Below are 25,136 nucleotides of genomic sequence, written 5' to 3'. Positions count from 1 at the left end.
GTATTTTTAATCACTCAAAGGACCTTGGGGCTAGTTTCTGCAGACAGTACTTTTCTGTCAAATTACTATAATAAGGTTCAAATTATGAAGCCTCTATTTAGCCAAAAGGACAAAAAATTACTCCAAGGATTTATGCCAGAATTCTTCAAATTATTGCCCTGTTCATGATCATTTCCTAATACAATTTATAATGGCTGCTTAGTTTAATGTTTTATATTGGTTGGCTATAGTCAATTTAAGACATTATAATTTTTAATGATCATTGTTCAAATTCAGGTGGCATGTTCTTTTTTGATTAATATTATTGCTTCTGTTTCCAACACAGGACTTCATATTTAAACATTTTGGTTATAAAACTTCAGTTCATTGCACTAAATAAATAGCAAATTCAAGGGTCTGCAACTTACTTACAATTTGAACTCAGGATTATTGAAATAAGTCTGGGCTACAAAATATAGCAAGGCTCAGTACTTCACAGCAACTCCCTCTGAAATTGTTCCAACTGACCTTGCAAAGATGCCTATTCATCACCAGCACCAGTGCTTGGTCAAGATGTAGCTTTGTGTCCAATGGGAAAATGTCAATTTTGGAGTAATATAAATCATTTTCTGGCCTCAATATTTTTTTCCTAAATTGCTAGCTTCGCAACCTCAGAGTTGTTTAGGATTTCTAAATATTGTTTTTTTAAACAAGTATTAAAAGTTCAGTGGATATATATAGTACACTGGTATAACAAAATCATGTTTGCAGTAAGTTAACTTTGCATTGTTTATTTTCCAGCAGCTTTTATAGCATGCCTTTATATTCACACAATAGAAAATATCCATGTTGTGCATTATATAAATGTCATGGAACCCATTTCTAATCAGAACTATAGAATCATAGAATATTTACAGCACAGAAGGAGGCCACTCAGCTTGTCATGTGTGTGCTGGTCCACTGAAAAAGCAATTTATCTAGTGTCATTCCCCTGCCTTTTCCCCATAGCCCTGCAAACTTGTCCTTTTCAGATAATGGTCTAATTTTTTTTTTGAAAGCCTCAATTGATCCTGCCTCCACCATACTCAGGCTGTGTGTTCCAGATCCTAGCCACATGCTGCGTGAAAAAGGTTTTCCTCATGTTATCATTGCTACTTTGTCACTTACCTCAAATCTGTGCTCTCTGGTTCTCGACCCTGCCAGCAATGCAAATAGTTTCTCCCTTTCTTGTCCCTGACTCCTCTGGATATCCTCTCTCTCCAACGCTGAAATGTCTCCCTCCAGTACTGCCACCCCACCCCCTTTCTTGTCTTTCCTGAACACCTTGTACCTAGGAATGTTTAGTACTCAGTCTTGTCTTTCTTTGAGCCAGGTCTCTGTTATTGTCACATCATATTTCCATCTAACTATGTGCTTCAGCAACTCACCAACCCTATTTACCCTAAATACACTGTAACCCTAATTTAAACTTTGGACCATAATGTCCGAAAGTCCTGGCCCACTGGAATTAAAAGATTTTAAAGTGCATTGACCTGCTCTGGAAAACTTCACTGCAACCTTTGCTGGCTGGAGCTGCTTGAGACCAGCACAGCGCAATTGTCCAGGGGAAGTTAGCGTTTCTGGACAATTGCCAAGTAATCCCTTACCTGGGAACTTCCCAGAGGGATTCCCCAGTGCATTTTTGAGGTACCCCCCTAAATCCAATGCTGGGGAATTTACGGGCCATTTGTTTATTCCTGTCTTATACTGAACCCACCTTACTATTTCCAACTCTGATGTTATCTACCTCTCCCAATATTCTTTCCACCTTGGCATCCCTGCTAGGATAATTCAAACCCTCCCCAATAGCACTAGCAAATCACCCACTAGGAAATTAGTTCTGGTTCTATTTACTTGCAGCCATCTGGCCTGTAGTGGTTCCCTCTCCCAGAACTGATCCTAATGTCGCAGTAATCTAAAACCCCCCCTCCTGAATTATCTCACCAGCCAAGCATTCATCTGCTCTATCCTCCTATTTCTACTTTGCATTGTACTATGAGTTATCCAGAGATTACTACTTTTGAGGTCCTACCTGCTAATTTCCTACCATCTCATTAAATTCTGACTGCAGGACCACATCCCTCTTTCTGCCTATATTGCTTGCGCCAATGTGGACCATAAGCATTCGCTGTTCATGCTCAGGGTGGTCTTCAGCCAGTGATATTTTTGACCAGGGAGGAAATGTAACACATTGTTTCACATCTGTGGCCACAGAAATTCCTGTCTGTTCCATGATCTATCAAATCTTTTGTCACAGTCTTCTTTGTAACCTTGTACAGCTGAGCAAGCTGAGGTACCATGGACTTGGCTCTGGCTGCACTCTGCGGATGAACCATTATTTTAATCAGTATTCAGAAACCAATACTAATTGGAGAATTATGCACTCATGGGACTACCTATCTATTTCTTCTTGCCCGCATGGTGGTCATCCATTCCATCTCTTCAGTGTACTCTTAAGATGTGAGGTGACCACATCTATGGATGCACTATCCACAAAGTTCCCAACTATGTGCATGTGATTCCAGCTGAAACCTGGAGCTTGAGCAGCTGAAGATGACAATAATTCCTGCACGTGGTTATCCAGGACATGGGAAATATCTCAGAACTCCCACATGGAACAGGATGTCCATTCCGTGGTTCAGAGCTGCCCCGTTATTTCACTATCTGTTGAGTAATAAATCTTGCTACTTAAAAAGTAAAGACCCATCAGCTACTCACTTCCCTTCTATTGTCACTTAAATATACCGAGGTTAATTGAAATGCTTTACTTAATTATTATAATTTTAAAAATATGTTTCCCAACTCCTTAACCTAACTTCAGAGAAAGTATAAATTTTTTAAAGTTTATTTATTAGTGTCACAAGTAGGCTTGCAATGCAATGAAGTTACTGTGAAAATCCCCTAGTCACCACACTCCGGCGGCTGTTCGGGTACACTGACAGAGAATTTAGCATGGCCAATGCACCTAATCAGCACGTCTTTCGGACTGTGGGAGGAAACCGGAGCACCTGGAGGAAACCCACGCAGACAAGGAGAAAACGTGCAGACTCCGCACAAACAGTGACCCAAAGCCGGAATTGAACCCAGGTCCCTGGCACTGTGAAGCAGCAGTGCTAACCACTGTGCCATCATGAAGCCCTAAAGGGAACAAAGCTACAATACTAACAGGCCAATTAACTCGTGGCCTTTCTGTGATTTCATCGTTTGATTTTTTTTCCCACTCTAATTCAATGATCCTAGAACCTAACCTGTTTCACACTCCTCCCTTTCCACTGATCCTGACCTGCTGCATACTCCTCCTACTCTGCTTCACACTGATCCTGACCTGCTGCACACTCCTCCTGGTCTGCTTCGCACTGATCCTGACCTGCTGCACACTCCTCCTGGTCTGCTTCATACTGATCCTGACCTGCTGCACACTCCTGCTACTCTGCTTCACAGTGATCATGACCTGCTGCACACTCCTCCCGGTCTGCTTCACAGTGATCCCGACCTGCTGCATACTCCTCCCGGTCTGCTTCACACTGATCCTGACCTGCTGCACACTCCTCCCGGTCTGCTTCACAGTGATCCCGACCTGCTGCACACTCCTCCCGGTCTGCTTCACAGTGATCCCGACCTGCTACACACTCCTTCTACTCTGCTTCAAACTGATCCTGACCTGCTGCACACTCCTCCCGGTCTGCTTCATACTGATCCTGACCTGCTACACACTCCTTCTACTCTGCTTCACACTGATCCTGACCTGCTGCACACTCCTTCTACTCTGCTTCACAGTGATCCTGACCTGCTACACATTCCTCCCGGTCTGCTTCACACTGATCCTGACCTGCTGCACACTTCTCCCGGTCTGCTTCACACTGATCCTGACCTGCTGCACACTTCTCCCGGTCTGCTTCACAGTGATCTTGACCTGCTGCACACTCCGCCCTGTCAGCTTCACAGTGATCCCGACCTGCTGCACACTCCTTCTACTCTGCTTCACACTGATCCTGACCTGCTGAACACTCCTCCCGGTCTGCTTCATATGATCCCGACCTGCTGAACACTCCTCCCACTCTGCTTCACAGTGATCCTGACCTGCTACACATTCCTCCCGGTCTGCTTCATACTGATCCTGACCTGCTGCATACTCCTCCCGGTCTGCTTCACACTGATCCTGACCTGCTGCATACTCCTCCCGGTCTGCTTCACACTGATCCTGACCTGCTGCACACTCCTCCCGGTCTGCATCATACTGATCCTGACCTGCTGCACACTCCTCCCAGTCTGCTTCACACTGATCCTGACCTGTCGCACACTCCTCCCAAGGATTAGAGGATTAGAATGCATAAAAGCTCTTACACAAAAATTATACGTAATAGGAATGAAGGAGCCAGCAAAGATCTGATTCTGATTTTATGACTACAGGTATTTTGTCAATTTTACCTGATAATCCATCTGTATAAAATGGCCTTATTAGCTTTGTTCACAGAGACATGTCAGGAACATCAAACTATGGAAAACAACATCATTTTCAGCAATTTATAAATACCCCGAAAACACTTGAATGTAGTAATTTGCTTTTTTTACTCTTGTATTGTATGACAGTATACAATACAAAGTTATTGTATCCGGACTCATATTTTTTGATAGGCTAAATCAAAAATAAATCACAAAACTGTAGCTATGCATTCTCAAACTCATGCATTCTGAAAATATTGTACATTTTTGGCGGTGTGTTGTTTTGCTCACCCTTCAAACTGCTCGCTACAGATTCAAAGTAATGTTCCGAACATAATACAAACCAAAAGAATCAAGCTTGAGCGGGGCATGTCATCTAATTGGCCTGGAGGTATCTTCCTGACCTAGCAGGGTCACGTAACACATGGGAGGCAGGCTTGACCTCCCACCCAGATTGGGGTCGAGACTTGTGCCAGCAGGCCCCAAGGGTCTGCAACAGTGAAACGATTAGGCAGCTGTGAGTTGACTGACAAAAAGGTCTGCAAAAAAGTTTAACTTTTGTTTATGTGTACAACAAAGTCTTCAGAGTGTTTGAGCAAGCCCATCTTCAAACGCCACAAGGCCCACATGGCTCTCCATGCATTTTCTTCAAATTGAATATGCAGTTGAATTTGGAACTGGATCTGGAGCACATCAGGAAAGTGGGAATGCAGCAGTGCTTGCCTCTAAGTAGTTTTCTGCATCCACAAACACAACATCCCTCCAGAAAGTTAGCTTGAACAGAGTTTAGCAGGCCTAGGCCAAGATCCAGGTTGCAAAAGGAGGCCACCCCTATGGTGTACTCCCCTGCTTTTCCATCCTGTGAGCCCCTCCTTAAATCATCTCCTGATCTCTTAACTCCTATCTGGGTATCAGCAACTCTACGCCCATTTCCCACCCATTCTTGGTAGAAATCATAGAATCCTTACAGTGCAGAAGGAGGCCATTCGGCCCATTCAATCTGCACCGACTCGCCGACAGAACACCTTAAGAGGCCCACCCACCGCTTTATCTCCGTAACGTGTATTTACCCTGCTAATCCCCCTAACCTACTCATTTTGGGACACTAAGGGGCAATTTACCACAGCCAATCCACCTAACCTGCACATCTTTGGACTGTGGGAGGAAACCCGAGCACCTGGAGGAAACCCATACAGACATGGGGAGAATGTGCAAACTCCACTCAATTTATGCCTGTAAATATATATTTTTTATGAAGCAGATCCCAACATTCAGTTTAATATATTTACATTTCATTAATTGCCCCCTGTTCCCCCTCCCCCACCCATCACCTTATATTGTCCCCCTGCCATATATTCAAAATGTGCCCACAACTGCTGGTAGCCGGTAACAGGCCTGTTATACACTCTGCCCAATATGCCTTTCCAATGAAGGCAGGGTGTTTAACCAGCAGTCAAAAGCTATCAGCAGTTTTACACCCCTGGCAAAAGTTAAAATCAGCTTTAGTACTGTTTGCAATGTATTGTATCGAAAATATGAGTGATAGGTTACACAAGCAGAGGTTTCTGATCATATCAGACAAATCGCTGTCAATTTGGGGCTTCACTATTGATGAGTGCAGATTGCAAAATTGGGACCATACGCTATTGCCTGAACCTTGACCCAGCTTGTGTCAATAACAGAACTCAAGGCAATGGAATAACTTCACTAAATCACTTCACATAAATCGTAATGGCAAAGCCTGAAAGCTTCTTTGAGTTGATATGGTCATCAGTATCTTCTGGCCCATGGCATGGTCTCGGCCATTTTTCAAAGTATTAATACACAGTTCAGCTTTTCACATTGTTGAACTTCTTCTCACTTGAGATTTTTCTGCATGTTTTAATATTTCACTGCTAATTTTTTCTTTGTCCCCCATCAATTTCCATAGACTGTCATTCAGTTTTGGCACATGGATTTTAAAATAGTTAGAAACTATTTTCTCAGAAAATGAAATATACAATTCAGATAAAGAAATTAGGTAAATTATAATATATTACCTACATGTGAATGGATGATTTTCTTAACATTGAATGTTTTCTTCTGCATAAATATATATTTAATCAAAACTGACTGATTTTAATACACAAAAATGGCCTCATTTCATTACAGGATGTTCATATGGCATTGTATGAACTCCCCTCCACCCCATTCAGTGGAGACTCAAATGCATGTTTCAGATGTGACCCCATTCTAACCTTGCGAGTTGCATATACTTTGCCGTTTCCATTTGGTTTAAATTGTTCATGCTCATCTGTATTCCAGGTGTCCGAATCTGAAAATAGCTTTCTTTGATTTTCTGCGAATCTCCTAAAACAAGGATAATTTACAGTATTGGTTTACATTATCTTGTTAGGTCTGTCTCAGTACAACATTTGGATTAATGGGACATTAGTGTTTCAACTCAATTTAGTGATTTTCAAACTTTGCTGTGGGAGACTTCTTGCAAATAGTTGCACACTTCTGGGAACTCCCTGTCAACATTTATAGACTCCTGCCCTAATTTTCAAGACAGCACCAGCTTCTCAGTGAAAAACAATGTTATCATTCTAAAAAATCAAGTCTTATTAGTATAGAGCAACAGAAACAATGGGCCAAGTTTACCTGCAATACTACCTGGCTGCAATACTGCATGGGAGGAATTAAAACTTTGAAGTCAGATGTATACTCCCACTACAGTCAGGCAGACTACTAATTTGAATCTATACATTGTGGCACAATGACCCTGTCATTGCTTCAACATAATTTAAATGAAAACTTGGAGGAGAAAACTTAGTGTCAAATCCATCAGGAAAAAGAGGATGTTAAGTTGTATTGTTCAGGGGGATTCATTAACTGATAGGAAGGTTAGCTCATATTAACATGGTGAGTAGCATGCCTTGTCATGAACATGGACTTCCTATCAGCCATACTGGAGATAAAGGCAAAATACTGCGGCTCCTGGAATCTGAAACAAATACAGAAAAAGCTGGAAAAACTCAGCCAGTCTGACAGCATCTGTGCAGAGAGAATAGAGCCAACATTTCAAGTCAGGATGACCCTTCATCAGAGCTCAATTGGAGACCTAGGAGGCCAATTAATATTCACTGTGTGCAGTGATCTTATCAAGTTACAAGATAATAACAAGAAAACGACTTACATAGAAAAAAATGTTGCAAGTCACTATACAGAGTCAAAAGCAAAAAATGAATGTCAAGCCAAAGAAAGATTTTCTTTTATTAGGCGGGGTGATCGGGTGTTAGTGTTTTTCTTAGTAGACTCTTAAAGAAGGAAAGGTGGAGAGATGTGGGGGGAGTGTCATGGTGTAAACGAAGGGGTAATATACAATGTGCAGATCAGACTAATGGAGAGCTTTGGGGGATAGGGTATTGGCTAGAATGCTGGAGGATGTTTTAATGGGACAAGGCTATGAAGAACTTTAAACACAAGGATGCGTATTTTAAATTTAAGGAATTGCAGCGTTGTAAGCCAATACTGGTTAGCAAGAACAAGAGTGATTGGCGTGCGGGACTTGGCATAAATAGGATATCAACAGTGAAGTTTTGGATAAGCTGATGTTTATAGAGGCTGGACGATGGGAGGCTGGCCAGAAGAGCATTGGAATAATCAATTTTAGAAGTCACAAAAACATAGAAGAGGATTTCAGCAACATATTGGCTTAGGCAAGTGCAGAGGCTGGTGCAGAGACAAAAGTAGGTGGTTTTCTGGTAAGGAGGGCATTGAATGTGAAATTCAGTTCAACGTCGAACAGAAAGCTGAGGTTGAGAATAGTTAAGGTCAGCCTGAAACAGTGGCTAGGGTGCAGATGGATTCAGTGATGCGTTTGACTGTTTACATTGTCACCCAGAGGCAGCATGTAGATGAGGAAAAGAAGCAGGGCCAAGTATTGATCCATGGGGGAGCTCAGTACACATGATACTCCAGTTATAATCAAATGGTTTTAATTGGAACCAGGCATGGTTGTCCCACTCAATTGGACGAAAAAGAACCGGTGTTGAAGGTGGATGGTGCAGGTGACTGTGGCTGCAGGGAGGTAGAAGGAAATAAGGAGCAATAATGCACCATAGACCTTTAGGACTTTGGTCAGGGCCTCTTGGTGTTGTAATGGAAATCCAATTCGAGAGTTTCAAACAGGGTGTTGCAGGAAAGGTGGACACAGAATTGGAAAGCAACATATTCAAGGTAATAATATAAAAAAGGGAAATCAGAAGATTGATTTTAACTTAAATTGTGAGACTGGACATACCTGGGAAAGTTTTCATATTGTCGGATAAATGTCAGTGTTGTAGCTCCACTGGATTAGCTTGGTCAGGGGCACAGCTTGGTCTAGAGCACAAGTCTTCAGTTCTACTGCCGGGATGTTTTAAGGGCCTGTGCTATCCTGTGCCTTCAGGCGTTCTTGACATTGCATGGAGTGAATCAGATTGGCTAAAGATTGGCATCTGTGTTGTCGGGGTCCTCAGGGGAAGGCCAAGATGGATCATCTATTCAGTAGGCTGGCTGAAGATGTTTACAAAGGCTTTGGTCTTGTCTTTTGCACTGATGTGCTGAGAACCCCCATCATTAAGGACACAGTTATCTTTAGGGACTTGTCTTCTGGTTAGTTGGTTAATTGTCCTCCACCACCATTCACAGCAGGTTCAGAGCTTTGATCTGACCTCCTGGTTGTGTGATCACTTAGCTCAGTCTATCCACTTATGTCATAGGACCATGACAACCGGATCATCCCCTCCCACTCCAAGTTCTTCTCCAATCATGAAGAAATGTCTTTAACTCTGGCACCAGGCAAGTAACACAATTTTCAAACTCCTCTTTGCGGCTGCAGACAACAGTATCTATTCCCTAACTATACTTTTCCTTATCAATTCCTTTTCATTCCCCCGCAGTTGAATGCCCCTTGCACCATGGTGCTATGCTCAGTTTGCCCACTCATACCAGCATATAGATTATCACTCTACAATCTTAGAAACTTTCTGACATTCCCGGGGCCACATAAATCTCAATGTCTCAGACTTAAGAATATTCTGCAGTGTGTATGGAAAACTTCCTGCAATGTGTTAAAGATGTGGATAATAGATTCCTCCCAGTTGTCCATGATCTCAAACTGTCTCCACAAAAGATTGAGATGTTCCCTGATCATTATTATTTTTTGAAGACAGCTGGCTCCAGAAGCAAGGGGAGTAACTTCTCGTGGAGGAATGGATCTCCTCCTCTTGCACTCTTCGCTTCTCATCCTAGGTAGTGTTTAGTGCTTAACCCAGTGACAGCTCTTGCAACTCATTAGCTACTTCCTCCTGAATGGAATTTAAAACAGAAAATGTTGGAAATACTCAGCAGGTCAGGCACCACCAACGGAGTGAGAAACAGCGTTCGCATCTTAGGTGGATGATCATTTGTCAGAACTGTCCAACCTGAACATTTCCCACATTTTCTGTTTTCATTTCAGATTTCCAGCATCCACAGTATTTCTCTCCTGAGCAGTGCCTATGCAATTAAATGACAGCAGCTGAGGCTGTGGTTCTGGTAACTGACTTCTCGGTGGAATTGCGTGGGTGGTAATCATCATGACAAGCTTCTTCCTACAATGTACCCCTATGATGTGAAACACAAAACATGTTGTTTCGGTGTCATTCTAGTCACAGTCCCCCTTGGAAAAAAATAATTGCTAAGTATAAGGGCATTTAAATAAGCCACAAAAGCACGGAGAGCTGGAACTAGCTGATGACCATTTCCCAGTCTTCACCAACCTTCCGTTGTCACCTCGCCTCTAACCTTACTCTCACAAGGTTCCCTGGCTGAACAAGATAGGCAGCAGTATTTTCTGTTTACGCACATTCAGGGTTTTTGGCATTGCTGCTCCTTCGCCAGATGTATTTCAGGACACCGGTTTTAGGGTTTCTTTTGCTTTAGAGGAACTGAAGACAATGTTAAGGATGTGTGAGCGGCATAAAACTGTCCTCAGTGACAATGAGATTTAGTGCGTACGTGCAGAGTAGTCATAGCTCTCAACTTGAGCTGGCAAGAAGGTTTTTTGAGCAAAGGAAGCACATAAGAAAATAAAAGCAGAAAATTCTGGAAATACTCAGAAGGTCAAACAGCACCTGTGGTTACAGAAACAGAATTAAAGTTTCAGGTGGATGACCTTTCATCAGAACTTGAAAAAGTTCAAGGTGTAACAGCTTTTAAGCAAAGACATAGGCAAAGAAAGTGGGGGAGGGAGGGAATGAACAAAAGGGATGGTCAGGGGTGTCTCTGATCACGTGCACAGCGTTCTAAAGTGGGAAGGCGATCAGCCAGATGTTGTGGTACACATCGGTACAAATGACGTAGGTAGGAAGAGTGAGGAGGTCCTAAAGAGTGAGTACAAAGAGCTTGGAAGGAAGTTAAAAAGCAGGACCCCGAGGGTAGTAATCTCAGGATTGCTACCTGTACCACGTGCCAGTGAGGGTAGGAGTAGGATGCTTGGGCGGATGAACACGTGGCTGAGGAACTGGTGTAGGGGGCAGGGTTTCCGATTCTTGGATCATTGGGACCTCTTCTGGGGCTTTTGGGACCTGTACAAGAGAGACGGGTAACACCGAAACTACAAGGGGACCAATATACTAGAAGGGAGGTTTACTAGTGTTATTGGGGAGCGTTTAAACTAGATTTGCAGGGGGATGGGAACCAGAGTGCCAGAGCAGATAGTGGAGCAGGGGTAAAAAGACAGTTTAGTTCAAGCAAAATCACAAATGGAAGGGTTGAGTGTGGTGGAAATAACCTTTTGAGGTGTGTCTATTTCAATGCTAGGAGTATTGTGGGGAAGGCAGATGAGCTGAAGGCATGGATAGACACATGGAAATATGACATTATAGCCATTAGTGAAACTTGGCTACAGGAGGGGCAGGACTGGCAGCTCAATATTCCAGGGTTCCAATGTTTCAGGCGGGATAGAGGCAGCGGGATAAAAGGTGGGGGGGGGGGGGGGGTGGCATTGTTGGTCAGGGAAAATGTTACAGCGGTACTCAAGCAGGATAGATTAGGGAGCTTGTCTACAGAGGTCCTATGGGTGGAGCTGAGAAACAGGAAAGGTATGACCACGTTAATGGGGTTGTATTATAGACCACCCAATAGTCAGCGAGAATTGGAGGAGCAAATCAGCAGAAAGGTAGCTGACAACTGCAAGAAACACAAAGTTGTGATAGTAGGGGATTTTAATTTTCCACATATAGATTGGGACTCGCATACTGTTAAAGGTTTAGACGGGGTAGAGTTTGTAAAATGTGTTCAGGAGAATTTTCTACATCAGTATATAGAGGTGCCAACTAGAGAGGATGCGATATTGGATCTCCTATTGGGAAATGAGTTAGGGCAGGTGATGGATGTGAGTGTGAGGGAACACTTTGGATCCAGTGATCATAATGCCATTAGTTTCAACCTGATCATGGATAAGGATAAATCTGGTCCTCGGGTTGAAGTTCTGAACTGGAAAAAGGCCAAATTTGATGAAATGAGAAGGGATCTGGGAAGTGTGGATTGGCACAGGCTGTTCTCCGGTAAGGATATAAATGGAAAGTGGGAGGCCTTCAAAGGAGAAATATTGAGAGTGCAGAGTGTGTATGTTCCTGTCAGGATTAAAGGCAAAGTAAATAGGAATAAGGAACCTTGGTTCTCGAGGGAGATTGTAACACTGATTAAGAGGAAGAGAGAGTTGTATGAAATGTACAGGCAGCAAGGAACAGATCAGATGCTCGAGGAGTATAAAAAGTGCAAGAAGCTACTTAAGAGGGAAATCAGGAGGGCTAAAAGAAGACATGAGGTTGCTTTGGCAGACAGAGTGAAGAAAAATCCAAAGAGCTTCCATAGGTATGTTAGGAGCAAAAGGATAGTGAGGGATAAAATTGGTCCTCTTGAAGACCAGAGTGGTAGACTATGTATGGAACCAAAAGAGATGGGGGAGATACTAAATGGTTTTTTTGCATCTGTATTTACTGAGGAAACGGGCATGGAGTCTACGGAAATAGGGCAAACAGGTAGGGAGGTCATGGAACCTTTACAGATTAAAGGGGAGGAGGTGCTTGCTGTCTTGAGGCAAATCAGAGTGGATAAATCCCCAGGACCAGACAGGGTATTCCCATGGACCTTGAGGGAAGCTAGTGTTGAACTTGCAGGGGCCCTGGCAGACATATTTAAAATGTCAGTATTCACGGGGGAGGTGCCGGATGATTGGAGGGTGGCTCATGTTGTTCTGTTGTTTAAAAAAGGTTCCAAAAGAAATCCGGGAAATTATGACGTCAGTGGTGGACAGGTTATTGGAAGGTGTGATGAGGGATAGGATCTACAAATATTTGGATAAACAGGGATTTATTAGGGAGAGTCAACACGGCTTTGTGCATGGTAGGTCATGTTTGACCAATCTATTAGAGTTTTTTGAGGAGGTTACCAGGAAAGTGGATGAAGGGAAGACGGTGGATGTTGTCTACCTGGATTTCAACAAGGCCTTTGACAAGGTCCCTCATGGGAGGTTCGTTAGGAAGGTTCAGTCGCTGGGTATACATGGGAAGGTAGTAAGTTGGATTAGACACTGGCTCAATGGAAGAAGCCAGAGAGTGGTTGTGGAGGATTGCTTCTCTGAGTGGAGGCCTGTGACTAGTGGTGTGCCGTAGGGATCGGTGTTGGGTCCATTGTTGTTTGTCATCGATATCAATGATCTGGATGATAATGTGGTAAATTGGATCAGCAAATTTGCTGATGATACAAAGATTGGAGGTGTAGTGGACAGTGAGGAAGGTTTTCAAAGCTTGCAGAGGGATTTGGACCAACTAGAAAAATGGGCTGAAAAATGGCAAATCGAATTTAACGCAGACAAGTGAGAGGTATTGCACTTTGGAAGGACAAACCAAAGTAGAACGTACAGGGTAAATGGTAGGACTCTGAACAGTGCAGTCGAACAGAGGGATCTGGGAATACAGGTACAGAATTCCCTAAAAGTGACATCACAGGTGGATAGGGTCGTAAAGAGTGCCTTTGGTACATTGGCCTTTATAAATTGGAGTATCGAGTATAAAAGTTGGAGTGCTATGGTAAGGTTATATAATAAGAAGTTTAACAACACCAGGTTAAAGTCCAACAGGTTTATTTGGTAGCAAAAGCCACACAAGCTTTCGGAGCTCTTAGCCCCTTCTTCAGGTGAGTGGGAATTCTGTTCACAAACAGAGCTTATAAAGAGTCTGTGTCTTTATAAGCTCTGTTTGTGAACAGAATTCCCACTCACCTGAAGAAGGGGCTAAGAGCTCCGAAAGCTTGTGTGGCTTTTGCTACCAAATAAACCTGTTGGACTTTAACCTGGTGTTGTTAAACTTCTTACTGTGTTTACCCCAGTCCAAAGCCGGCATCTCCACATCAAGGTTATATAAGGCATTGGTGAGGCCGCATTTAGAGTATTGTGTACAGTTTTGGTCACTTAGTTACAGGAAGGATGTAAGTAAGGTTGAAAGAGTGCAGAGAAGGTTCACAAGGATGTTGCCGGGACTTGAGAAGCTGAGTTACAGAGAGAGATTGAATAGGTTGGGACTTTATTCCCTGGAGCGTAGAAGAATGAGGGGAGATTTGATAGAGGTGTATAAGATTTTGATGGGTATAGATAGAGTGAATGCAAGCAGGCTTTTTCCACTGAGGCTAGGGGAGAACAAAACCAGAGGGCATGGGTTAAGGGTGAAAGGAGAAAAGTTTAAAGGGAATATTAGGGGGGGGGCTTCTTCACACAGAGAGTGGTGGGAGTGTGGAATAAGCTGTCGGATAAAGTGGTAAATGCGGGGTCACTTTTAACATTTAAGAAAAACTTGGACGGGTTCATGGATGAGAGGGGTGTGGAGGGATATGGTCCAAGTGCAGGTCAGTGGGACTAAGCAAAAAATGGTTCGGCACAGACAAGAAGGGCCAAAAGACCTGTTTCTGAGTTGTAATTTTCTATGGTTCCATGGAAGGTGTGTCATAGGGATAAGGGCAGGAGAGATTAAATAAAAATATGAATCATAGTGCGAGACAAAAGGAGATGACAATGGGACCAGAGACAAAAGATGGGTGCAGAGGAGGTGTAAATGAGAATATCTGAATGCACGAGTTGCTGTCTGCAAAATGGAGCAGAGTTTTGAACTGAAATTATTGAACTCAATGTCGAGTCTGGAAGATTGTAAAGCTGAGATGTTGTTTCTCTAACTTACATTATGCTTTGCAGAAAATGCTAGAAAAACTCAGCAGGCCTGGCAGCATCCTTGGAGAGAGAAAATAGAATGAATGTTTTGAGTCTGTATGACTCTTCTTCAGGACTAAAAAGAGGAAGGAATGTGATGGATTATATACTCATAAGAGGGGGTGGAGCAACTGGAGCAGAGTAGAAGGTCAGTACTCGGTGGGAGCCAGGAAAGATTGCAACAAAGATGTGTAGTTCATGAAACAGGAAGCGTTAATGGTAGGAGAAGGTGCTAGTGATTGCATAAATGTAAGATATCAGAATGTGTTAATGGGAGAATAAAGGTCAGTGTTCAGTGAAAGCACTGATGTGGAGATTCCAGTGTTGGGCTGGGATGGACAAGATGAGAGGTCATAGAACATAGAACATAGAACATTACAGCACAGAACAGGCCCTTCGGCCCAGGATGTTGTGCTGACCTTCATCTGAAACCAAGATCAAGCTATCCCACTCCCTACCATCCTGGTGTGCTCCATGTGCCTATCCAATAACCGCTTAAATGTTCCTAAAGTGTATGACTCCACTATCACTGCAGGCAGTCCATTCCACACCCCAACCACTCTCTGCGTGAAGAACCTACCTCTGATATCCTTCCTATATCTCCCACCATGAACCCTATAGTTATGCCCCCTTGTAATAGCTCCATCCACCCGAGGAAATAGTCTTTGAACGTTCACTCGATCTATCCCCTTCATCATTTTATAAACCTCTATTAAGTCTCCCCTCAATCTCCTCCGCTCCAGAGAGAACAGCCCCAGCTCCCTCAACCTTTCCTCATAAGACCGACACTCCAAACCAGGCAGCATCCTGGTAAATCTCCTCTGCACTCTTTCCAGCGCTTCCACATCCTTCTTATAGTGAGGTGACCAGAACTGCACGCAATATTCCAAATGCGGTCTCACCAAGGTCCTGTACAGTTGCAGCATAACCCCACGGCTCTTAAACTCCAACCCCCTGTTAATAAAAGCTAACACACTATATGCCTTCTTCACAGCTCTATCCACTTGAGTGGCAACCTTTAGAGATCTGTGGATATGGACCCCAAGATCTCTCTGTTCCTCCACAGTCTTCAGAACCCTACCTTTGACCCTGTAATCCACATTTAAATTAGTCCTACCAAAATGAATCACCTCACATTTATCAGGGTTAAACTCCATTTGCCATTTTTCAGCCCAGCTTTGCATCCTATCTATGTCTCTTTGCAGCCTACAACACCCCTCCACCTCATCCACTACTCCACCAATCTTGGTGTCATCAGCAAATTTACTGATCCACCCTTCAGCCCCCTCCTCTAAGTCATTAATAAAAATCACAAAGAGCAGAGGACCAAGCACCGATCCCTGCGGCACTCCGCTAGCAACCTGCCTCCAGTCCGAAAATTTTCCATCCACCACCACCCTCTGTCTCCGGTCAGATAGCCAGTTACCTATCCAATCGGCCAACTTTCCCTCTATCCCACACCTCCTTACTTTCATCATAAGCCGACCATGGGGGACCTTATCAAACGCCTTACTAAAATCCATGTATATGACATCAACCGCCCTACCTTCATCAACACACCTAGTTACCTCCTCAAAAAATTCTATCAAATTTGTGAGGCACGATTTGCCCTTCACAAATCCGTGCTGACTATCCCTAAGGACCTTTTCCATCAATTTACCAACCACCGAAGTCAGACTAACCGGTCTATAATTACCAGGGTCATTTCTATTCCCTTTCTTAAACAGAGGAACAACATTTGCCACTCTCCAGTCCTCTGGCACCATCCCCGTGGACAGCGAGGACCCAAAGATCAAAGCCAACAAAGGTCGCACGATATCAGGTTATAGTCCAACAGGTTTATTTGAAATCACAAGCTTTCGAAGCGCTGCTCCTTCGTCAGGTGAAGTGGAGCGAGGCACGCAGGCACAGAATATATAGGTGGAGTGATGATAGCCCGACACTAACAGATAATCAAGAGGATAAGTACAGTGTAGTACAGAGTAGGCTGGCTGAATAACAAGTCTTTACAAGTAATCACGAGTGCTAATCGATAAGTGTAAGCAGTTACGTATAATCAGTATGTGTAAAGTGTCGATAGGCTGTATATCAAGTGAAGGGTTGACCTAAGAACTGATAATTTAAGGCAGAGAGATAATTACAAACAATCAAAGAGTGAGATAGTACTAAACACAATGCAAACTAATTCAGGCAGAGAGACCATCACCTGTAATCATGGTGTGCATGGTGTGAAAACAGGACAGTCAGGAAGATTATTCCCCCACAGACAGTCAGGTGGGGTTACATGTAGCCGTCCTCATGAGTGTGGAATTTGTCAGTTTCTGCTCGACGATTCTGCATTTGTCGGGCACCTCGAAGGCCGCCCTGGAAGTCGCTTACTCGAAGCATTGATGACAATGGTACTGGAAGCTCCTGATACTGGCCCATGGCGAGTTGCCCCTGCCACGGGAAATTACACTGCGCAGGAAGGGTGACAGAAAATCCCACCCATGGTTTGCGGGCTGGGCACCTGCCCTATTTCATGTGCCTCCCGCTAAAAGCATGCCCAGCCGGAGCACATAAAATCGAGCCCTATAACACTTGCATAGATATGAATTAGCCTTTGTCACTAAAAACTGAGAAAGCCTGTGCTAACTCTTGTAGTGTACTGGAATACTAAAAATAACTAAATAATGCCAGGAGAGCCACCAAGAAATCAAATAGGGAATTCAGAAGGAACTTCTCTACAGTTAGTGGTGAGATGAATATAATAGATGCACTTAAGCAGAAACATTTAAACCAGGGAGAAGGGAATAGACAGTTATGCTAATAGTGTTAAATGAAGCAGCAAGGTGGGAAGCATGCACTAGTTGAGCCAGACAGCCTGTTTCTGTAACTCCACATAATATTTGCTTTATAAGATTTAAAACATGAGTGGTTTGAACTCATCCATTAAACATATATTTTAGGAAGACTCAACTCTTTATTCTAAACGGAAACCATATGCATATCTGAATTTTAACTAAAATGGTATTCATAATCAAGTTGGTAAGAATGTTGGACTGCAGTTGCAGTCCACCTATCCTTCCACTTTAAGGGATACCATTTTTGTTTTGCTTACTTTAAATTGTCTTTTTAAAAAAATGTAGATAACGTTATTTCCTTTGGCAAACAAATGCATGCCGAATAAGTGAAATATGAATTAGCACAAAAAAGTTATAACTTGGGAGTTTTAGGATGATTGTTATTTTAAGACCTTCAGCCCTCACAAAGTTAACTCCTTCCTCTGAAACATTTGGTTTATTTGAATGGATCTGTACCTTGCTTTTGCTGAAGCTTCACGACAGATCTGTTCAGATGGTTTATCCCCTCGAGCCTCTCCCATCACCCACACCCACACATCTCCGTCTTTTCCAAGCAGCCAATCCACTCATTTTGTTGACTCTGTCAGAGGAGATAAAAGCATTAGTGGCTGCAGTTGTGAAGCATGGGCATTTCAAAGTTAAGAATGTGAATGTAAAAAGGCTAACATTTTATATCGTTGAGGAAAGTTAGTAATTTTTAAGAATTTCTCTGCCCCATTTGTAAGAGGGCTAGTGGCCTGCTTCCAGGTTTTTGTTTATTCCATCCAAACCAGTCAACAGGAAGTGTATGCCAGAGTAATCCAAGTTAACTTTAATTTTATTTTTTTTCCTGCCTGTACAGTGTAAATTGGATTTGCAGGAAAGACAACACAAACCTTGCCATAGAAATCCAGGTTCCTATCAGTTGAACAAGACAGTAGTGTATACATTGTTAACACTGGACAAATCCACAGTTTGTTTACTTTTCCCCACCAGCACTGTTAAAAAGGAATAGAGTTTTTTTTTAAAACTGCACAAGCTCTAAAAAGTACAACAGCCTTTATCTTGGGTATGTTGTTTTATTTTCCTTCAACATTGTATCATCATGGGAACATGTCCAAAATTTTCAGCGGATTCATATATAGACAATACTGCATTATGAGTTGAAGGTCAAATGACTGTTATGGTGTGAACAAGAGAACACTACAGTTAGAGAAAAAACTGCATTAATATTGTGATATATAACTATCTAGGGCAAAAATATGCTTTATTATAAAATCACTGTATGCATTGTTTCTTCTGCTGTAATGTTAAACACTGGTTTGGTGCCAAATTCTAAGTATTTAGAATTCTCCCAAGTTATACTAATTAAACATGCACATGTAATTTGCTGTTATTGTGTGAGGCAGTTTCCACAATCAGTCCTAATGATTCACAAATTCCCTTTTTTCCAGCAATTTTATTCCTATATTTTATGGAGTGTGAGAGATCATCCATTAGCCAAAATTAGCCAAAGAGCTATAGGCACCTCTTTCCGTTCACTGAAATTTGACACACTGTGTTTCTGATATTGTCCACGCAATCAGTCCTTCTCTGAGTTTGCCTGTTCCCTCCTGATCCTTCACCTTCTCCTGACATCAGCATCAGACTTTCACTCTGCTTTTTCCAGTGGTTGCACTTCCTCAATTTCCAATTCTTCATTTCAGCTAAAGGCCCATGAGAGGCTGGTAATAAACCAATATTGCTGAACAAGTTGAAAATTTGGGTATTGAATGAAGCAATGACTCACTTCAAAAAGGTAGCCAATACAATTTAAAATGTGTATCCAACATCTAGGATTCAGTGAAATCCTTGCACGGAAGGGGGCTTTGCTGTTTCTTATTTTACCCTACTCTACCATCAGGATCAACTTTGAAGTTCCAAGATGTATTGTTATCATGCATCTGCATCCAAACAGTAACATTTAAACAGGTAAAGTAACTAATGCACTATTGCCACTACAGATAATCAGAAGACACATATCCTCAGACAGACATCCTTTTCTCTCCTTCAGACTGCAAGATATATAAATTAATTTATCCTTAACAGGCATTTAAAATGTGGTCCTATTTCTCCAAAATAAAAATCAATCAGGCATTATCAGGGACATACAAATTATGTGGGCATGGATATTTAAAATTCCAGTGGGCTGTTATGCTCACAAGTGGCATAGCACAGCTATCACGATTATGTTTCAAAGCATGACTACGTTTTTAAAATTAGAACAGGAATGAAAGATATGTTAAAAGGAAATAGAATATAACAAAAAAAGATAAATGCATTTGAGTGGGTTTGAAAGAACTGTCTCAATTTACAATGTTTGTTATATTCTTAAATCTATTAGTATCATGACTTATTATTTTTAATGGATTAAAATATTTGATTTTTGGGAAGACAATTCCATGCATTCTTTCAGTTTTGCAATCCATTGTATGGTCCTTTTTGTACTATGCATAAATATGGAGGCACACTGAAATATTAACACGCAGAAGAGCTTAGCTAAGGATCATTGTCCATATTAGGGCAAGACTATTATTTAGCTATTGTCATTTCATTTCCTCTGAGGCATCGTGCATTCACTACCGATCAGAGTACAATGTCCTCTTCACCATAACATAATTTTCCCAAGAAATGTCAATTTGTTATAATATATTATGTTGTTAAAAATTCTTTTCAGATGACAAGCCTCTCAAGATTATATTCAACTTGGATGAGAGCAATGAAAGAACTTATATTTATACAGTGCCTTTTACAGTCTCAAGATGTCTCAAAGTGATTAATATCTGTTGAATTACTTTTGAAATGCAGTCACTTTTCTGTCGACAGTCAGAAGTAATTGTGTTTTTCTAAGGTTAAGTTGGGAGATAATAGGCAATGGTGACTATTAGCATCAAGCATTGCTTGGAGTCTGTTTTCCTATTTGTGAATTATGTTCTTTTTAACATTACACATAATGTAAATAACATAAAGTATTGCAAACAAGATAATATGAAGATGACCAGTAGAATGTCCAAAGCTCCATTTCAAGAATGCTTGCAAGTGTGAGATGAATATCCTCAATATCCATTATTACACCTGGGAGTCACTCATGGATGACAGAGAAAAATGGCAACAGCTCCTGTAGGCTGGCATGCATCATCATACTGACCAGTGGCTACACTGGCTTGACAACGGATGCCAACACCAAAAACACCTGATAACTTCATGGGTTGCACTTGTGGGAGAATCTGCCCTCAAGGATTGGTCTCGTCAGCCATCAGTAAAGGACATATGAAGACACAACATCTGAAATGGATTATCTGCTGTGTATCCATCATTTTTTGTAGATGGAAGGATGTCAATGATGATTATAAATACAAGATTTGTAGCTACACTACCACCATTGCTATCCTGCACTCACCAACATGCAAGTAGAAATAAATACTATTGCCTTCATTCATCTGTATAATTGCAAAACATGCTGAAGTAGTAGCAGTGTTTAAATTGGCAACAATAATGCTGTAGCTGACTTTTCCCTCACTTGCAACATTAGTGGAGCAAAGAGGGATCTTGTTATATTGCCATGTTCATGTTATTGCCAACTGCAGTAAATGATGCATGGCAGTTTAGCAGGTGAGCACAGTATCATTACCCTCAGTGTTTGCAATCTGCCAACAGGCCAAGAGTAAATAGCTGTTTCCCTACTCAATATCCCTCTTCTTGTCATGAGCATATATTCTACATAATTTCATAACTGTGTAAATTGCATAATACATGACAGTGCCGCTGAGACAGAAGTCAGTTGCTTTATCAGGCCTAGGAGTCTCATTAGAAAACAAAATTAGAATGGAAACGTATCTATTATGAAGGGGGCTTTGTTTAATGCTAGCACTGTCCATATGTTTAAAGAATAACACTATGTTGCATTCCTTGACATGCAAAATGCACCCTTTTTCTTAGAACATAGAAACATAGAAAAACTACAGCACAAAACAGGCCCTTTGGCCCCACAGGTTGTGCCGAACATATCCCTACCTTTTAGGCCTACCTAATAGAACATAGAAAAACTATAGAACATAGAAAAACTATAGAACATAGAAAAACTTGGATGTAATCCTTTAATCTTTCACAGACTGATACTATGAAAGTCTCTCTCTAATAACTGCTGCAGACCGAAATTAAGATATATGGAGATTTGAAAATCTTAGAGTCCTACAGTGCAGAAGGAGGCCATTCAGCCCATAGAGTCTGCACCGACCACAATCCCACCCAAGCCCTATCCCCTTAAACCCATGCATTTAACCTACGCTAGTCTCCCTGACACCAAGGGGCAATTTATCATGGCCAATTCACCTAACCCACACATTTTTGGACTGTGGGAGCAAACAGGAACACCCGGAGGAAACCCACGCAGACATGGGGAGAATGTGCAAACTCCACACAGACAGCAACCCAAGCCATGAATTGAACCCAGGTCCCCGGCGCTCTGAGGCAGCAGTCCACTGTGCCACCATGCTGTGCCTGAAATGTGTTCCTTCTGTGTGCAAGTCCATAGAATTGAACTGCCGATTGTTCACCTTGATTTTACCTGCTCTGCCAGGTGAGGGTGATGTCATTCAGGTTATTTTAGTCTTTATTTAGTGGAGGATATTCTTTTGAAATTAAGGTGCTAAATTACTGCCACAAAATGCATTTTATCCCAGAGGTTATACCTAACCTGGGAATGTTTTACATGGGTACTCAATTTAAAGTCTCAGTTCTCACCACTAACATCATTCTTCTGACTAAAGGCAATATTCAGTCTAGAAACAAAGGATAATTCATATGCCAAGTTACAACTATAGATATTAAATGTTTGTAATTAAGATTGTTCCTAACTGTGTCAGGCATTTTGTTTTGAATTTACCAACTGAAATTAATACTTTTTCAATCAATAAAAGTTGCTAGATAGCCCCAAAACAGATTCCAAATGCAATTACTATGTTAAACTGTATCCTGTTACATACTTAAGAAATTAGTCATCACTCAAATTAAGTTAGCATTAATTTTGAAAGGAACAATGCCTGGAAACTCAGTGACTCTGACTGATCCCCGGTTAAAAGAAGATTTACCGACATCAGAACTTTCTGAATACCTGTCTTATTTATCTTCTTCTCCTCTCGTTCTGCTTTTTCTTCTCTTTCTTTCCATCTTCGCACTTGCTCTTGCCTCATCTTTAGGAACAGAATCTGCTTTTGTTCTTCATTGAGCTGCTCCAGGACAGCTGGGTCGATGTACATGTCCTGTAAAATCTGCTGCAGCATTTTGTCAAGACAGGCTCGCTGAGTTAGACCGACACTGGCGGGAACAAAACAATGCAACTTAACAACCTTTTGAATTGTGCATCATAGGCATTTACGGTCCTCGCATTCTTGATGATGACACTGTCCGTTTCTGATGCGTCTTCTTATTTAAGACATAATCCAGATTACCCTAAAAAAAGAGACAGTGTCACATTAAAAAATTATATGCTGATTTGCAAGTATTCAGGAATTTATAAATAACCCAGAGCCCGCATAACTTTGCAGCAAAGATACAGGAATAACAAAAATAAAATTGGTATCCAAAAAAACTTCATCCTCAGAGCACCGCGTATATTTTTAGCAAAGACTTTGGAAAGTATTTAGTCAGTTATAACAATCTACTGTATGCCATGCCCCTGTTGTTGAAGCCTCCAGCCTAGGGCGTTGCATTTGGACTTTATTATTAGACGATGTGTATCTGTCAGATGAGGGTCTACAGGACATTCCTTACTTCTCTGTAACTCCCTCCGCTTATGCAAAAAGTGCCGTAACGTGCACACACACACTTGGGAAATAAAGATCTGACCATAATATTGAGGATTTGTGAATTATGAATACCATATATCCTGGAGACTTATTTCTGTCCGGATGGAGGTGCAGCATGTCCACATTTTCAAGTCAGCCCATGAGTTTGCATTCGCTTCAATTAAAGTTATCAACATATCTCGGCTTTTCCTGGATTACTAAAACTAACCCGCCCTTAACCCTTCTATTTCTTAATGCTTTCCCATAAATGCTTTCTCATTTTGTTTTGCAACCCTCCCCCCTTCCCCCTCCCCCGCCACCCACCGCGCAGCCCAGCAGTCCGATACCACCTCTGAACAACTTTGGCACACTTGACATGAAGCGATGGATCTCAGCTGTAACAGTGCGGGGCAGTGGGCAATTTTATAAAGGCACGTGATAAAGTTTTGCCACAATTGCTCATTGCCCAAGTATCAAAACAAAAAGTTGACTGCCGCTCTTTGACTACCGAATAATCATTCGGTAACTGGCAGTCAGATTCACCAGAAATAAAATGTTGAAGCTTCAAGGTCACTGCTGATATGTGCAAGCATAAACCTACCATCAGTAGTTGGGGAGTTTTACTGAAATAACTATGCTCTGTACAATATATTTTTTAAAGGCTACTGCTGGTAATTTACATTCACAAAAAAACATGTTTTACTTACGGCAGGGTTTCGATTTTGAGTACCCTGGTTCTTTCAGCAGAGACTGGTATTTTTGGCTGAAACGATTTTCCTTGACTACAGGGAAATAACTTGCCTGCAGTTCGTCACTCCGAATGAAACTTGTTGAGAGGCTGGGAGGGGTGGCAACTGTATTTGGAAGTAGCGGAAAGTTGTCCAAATACATGCCACTGCCTGATCCAACCATGATGAAAGCATCCAACCCCAAAGGCTAGTGCTAATTTACGATTTCGGGGATTAACGAAATCCACGCCCCCACCTCTTTAAATTCTTCCATGTTTATTAACTCTGCCTATTCGGGTTTCTTGCAGAGAACAATGTATGCTGAATGTTCATGTGGGGCAGTCGCTCTCCTGATGTTATGATGCATTTTCTCCTTAAACGTGCCAGGAATCAGATTTCTACAAATAAATACTTCCTCTGCAATTGATACTGCTCAGGATGTTTTAAGTGTCTAACCCGTGTGCTACGACTGGGAGGAAAATGGAGGAAAAAAAGCTTTTCTGTCTACATTTCAAAGGACCGCTCCCATTTACACTCACTTGTAAATTCCTGCTGTCAATGTCATTGGCTCAGCAGGCTCCGGCAGGAAAGTGCGCTGCTTGTGGTAGGTGAAGACATTTGCAGATGTCATGCTTGCAAAATCACTTATTCTACGCGCGATAAAACCTCTTTTTGTGATTGAAGTAGTTGTTCATTGGCATCCTTGTGGCTAACCGGAAGGGGTGGCGCAGGAATGAGCAGAGACTCTTTTGTAGCTGCAACAACAAAAGAAAGACTTGCATTTATATAGCGCATCTCATAACTCAGGAGGCCTCCATGTAATTTACAGTCAATGAAGTACTTCTCAAGTGTATCCAATGTGGTAATGTAGGCGAGGAAGCAGCCAATTTCTACGCAGCAAGCTCCCACATATGACAAATGTAACCCCCTGCTGATCACTATATGGGGCTACTATTTAACTGTTCGATTTACAGGATCCTGAATTCCTAGCGGTTGATGGTGAGCTGGCTAAATTTCCTGTTTACCCATA

General features: G+C 42.0%; 1 long non-coding RNA gene across 5 annotated transcripts in view; it reads right to left on the bottom strand.

The window, feature by feature from the left end:
* LOC144505128 (uncharacterized) overlaps positions 1–24,669 on the bottom strand; it is a 40,714-nt gene extending 16,045 nt beyond the window's left edge. For 2 of the 5 annotated variants that reach the window (XR_013499773.1, XR_013499772.1), the window contains exons 1-4: positions 24,086–24,669; positions 22,706–23,043; positions 18,031–18,154; positions 6,699–6,810 (exon numbers count right to left, since the gene is read on the bottom strand). This is a non-coding gene — a long non-coding RNA (uncharacterized LOC144505128). Of the gene's footprint in view, positions 1–4,446; positions 4,514–4,569; positions 6,811–18,030; positions 18,155–22,705; positions 23,044–23,471; positions 23,641–24,085 lie in introns of those variants that run through there. The other 3 variants (XR_013499775.1, XR_013499774.1, XR_013499776.1) reach the window with 3 other exon arrangements.
* Positions 24,670–25,136: the final 467 nt, after the last annotated feature.

The sequence above is a fragment of the Mustelus asterias genome, chromosome 16 (genome assembly GCF_964213995.1).
Source record: "Mustelus asterias chromosome 16, sMusAst1.hap1.1, whole genome shotgun sequence".
NCBI lineage: Eukaryota > Metazoa > Chordata > Chondrichthyes > Carcharhiniformes > Triakidae > Mustelus > Mustelus asterias.
The sequence above is the reverse complement of the archived record's forward strand: the minus strand, read 5'-3'. Positions and strand labels throughout refer to the sequence as shown.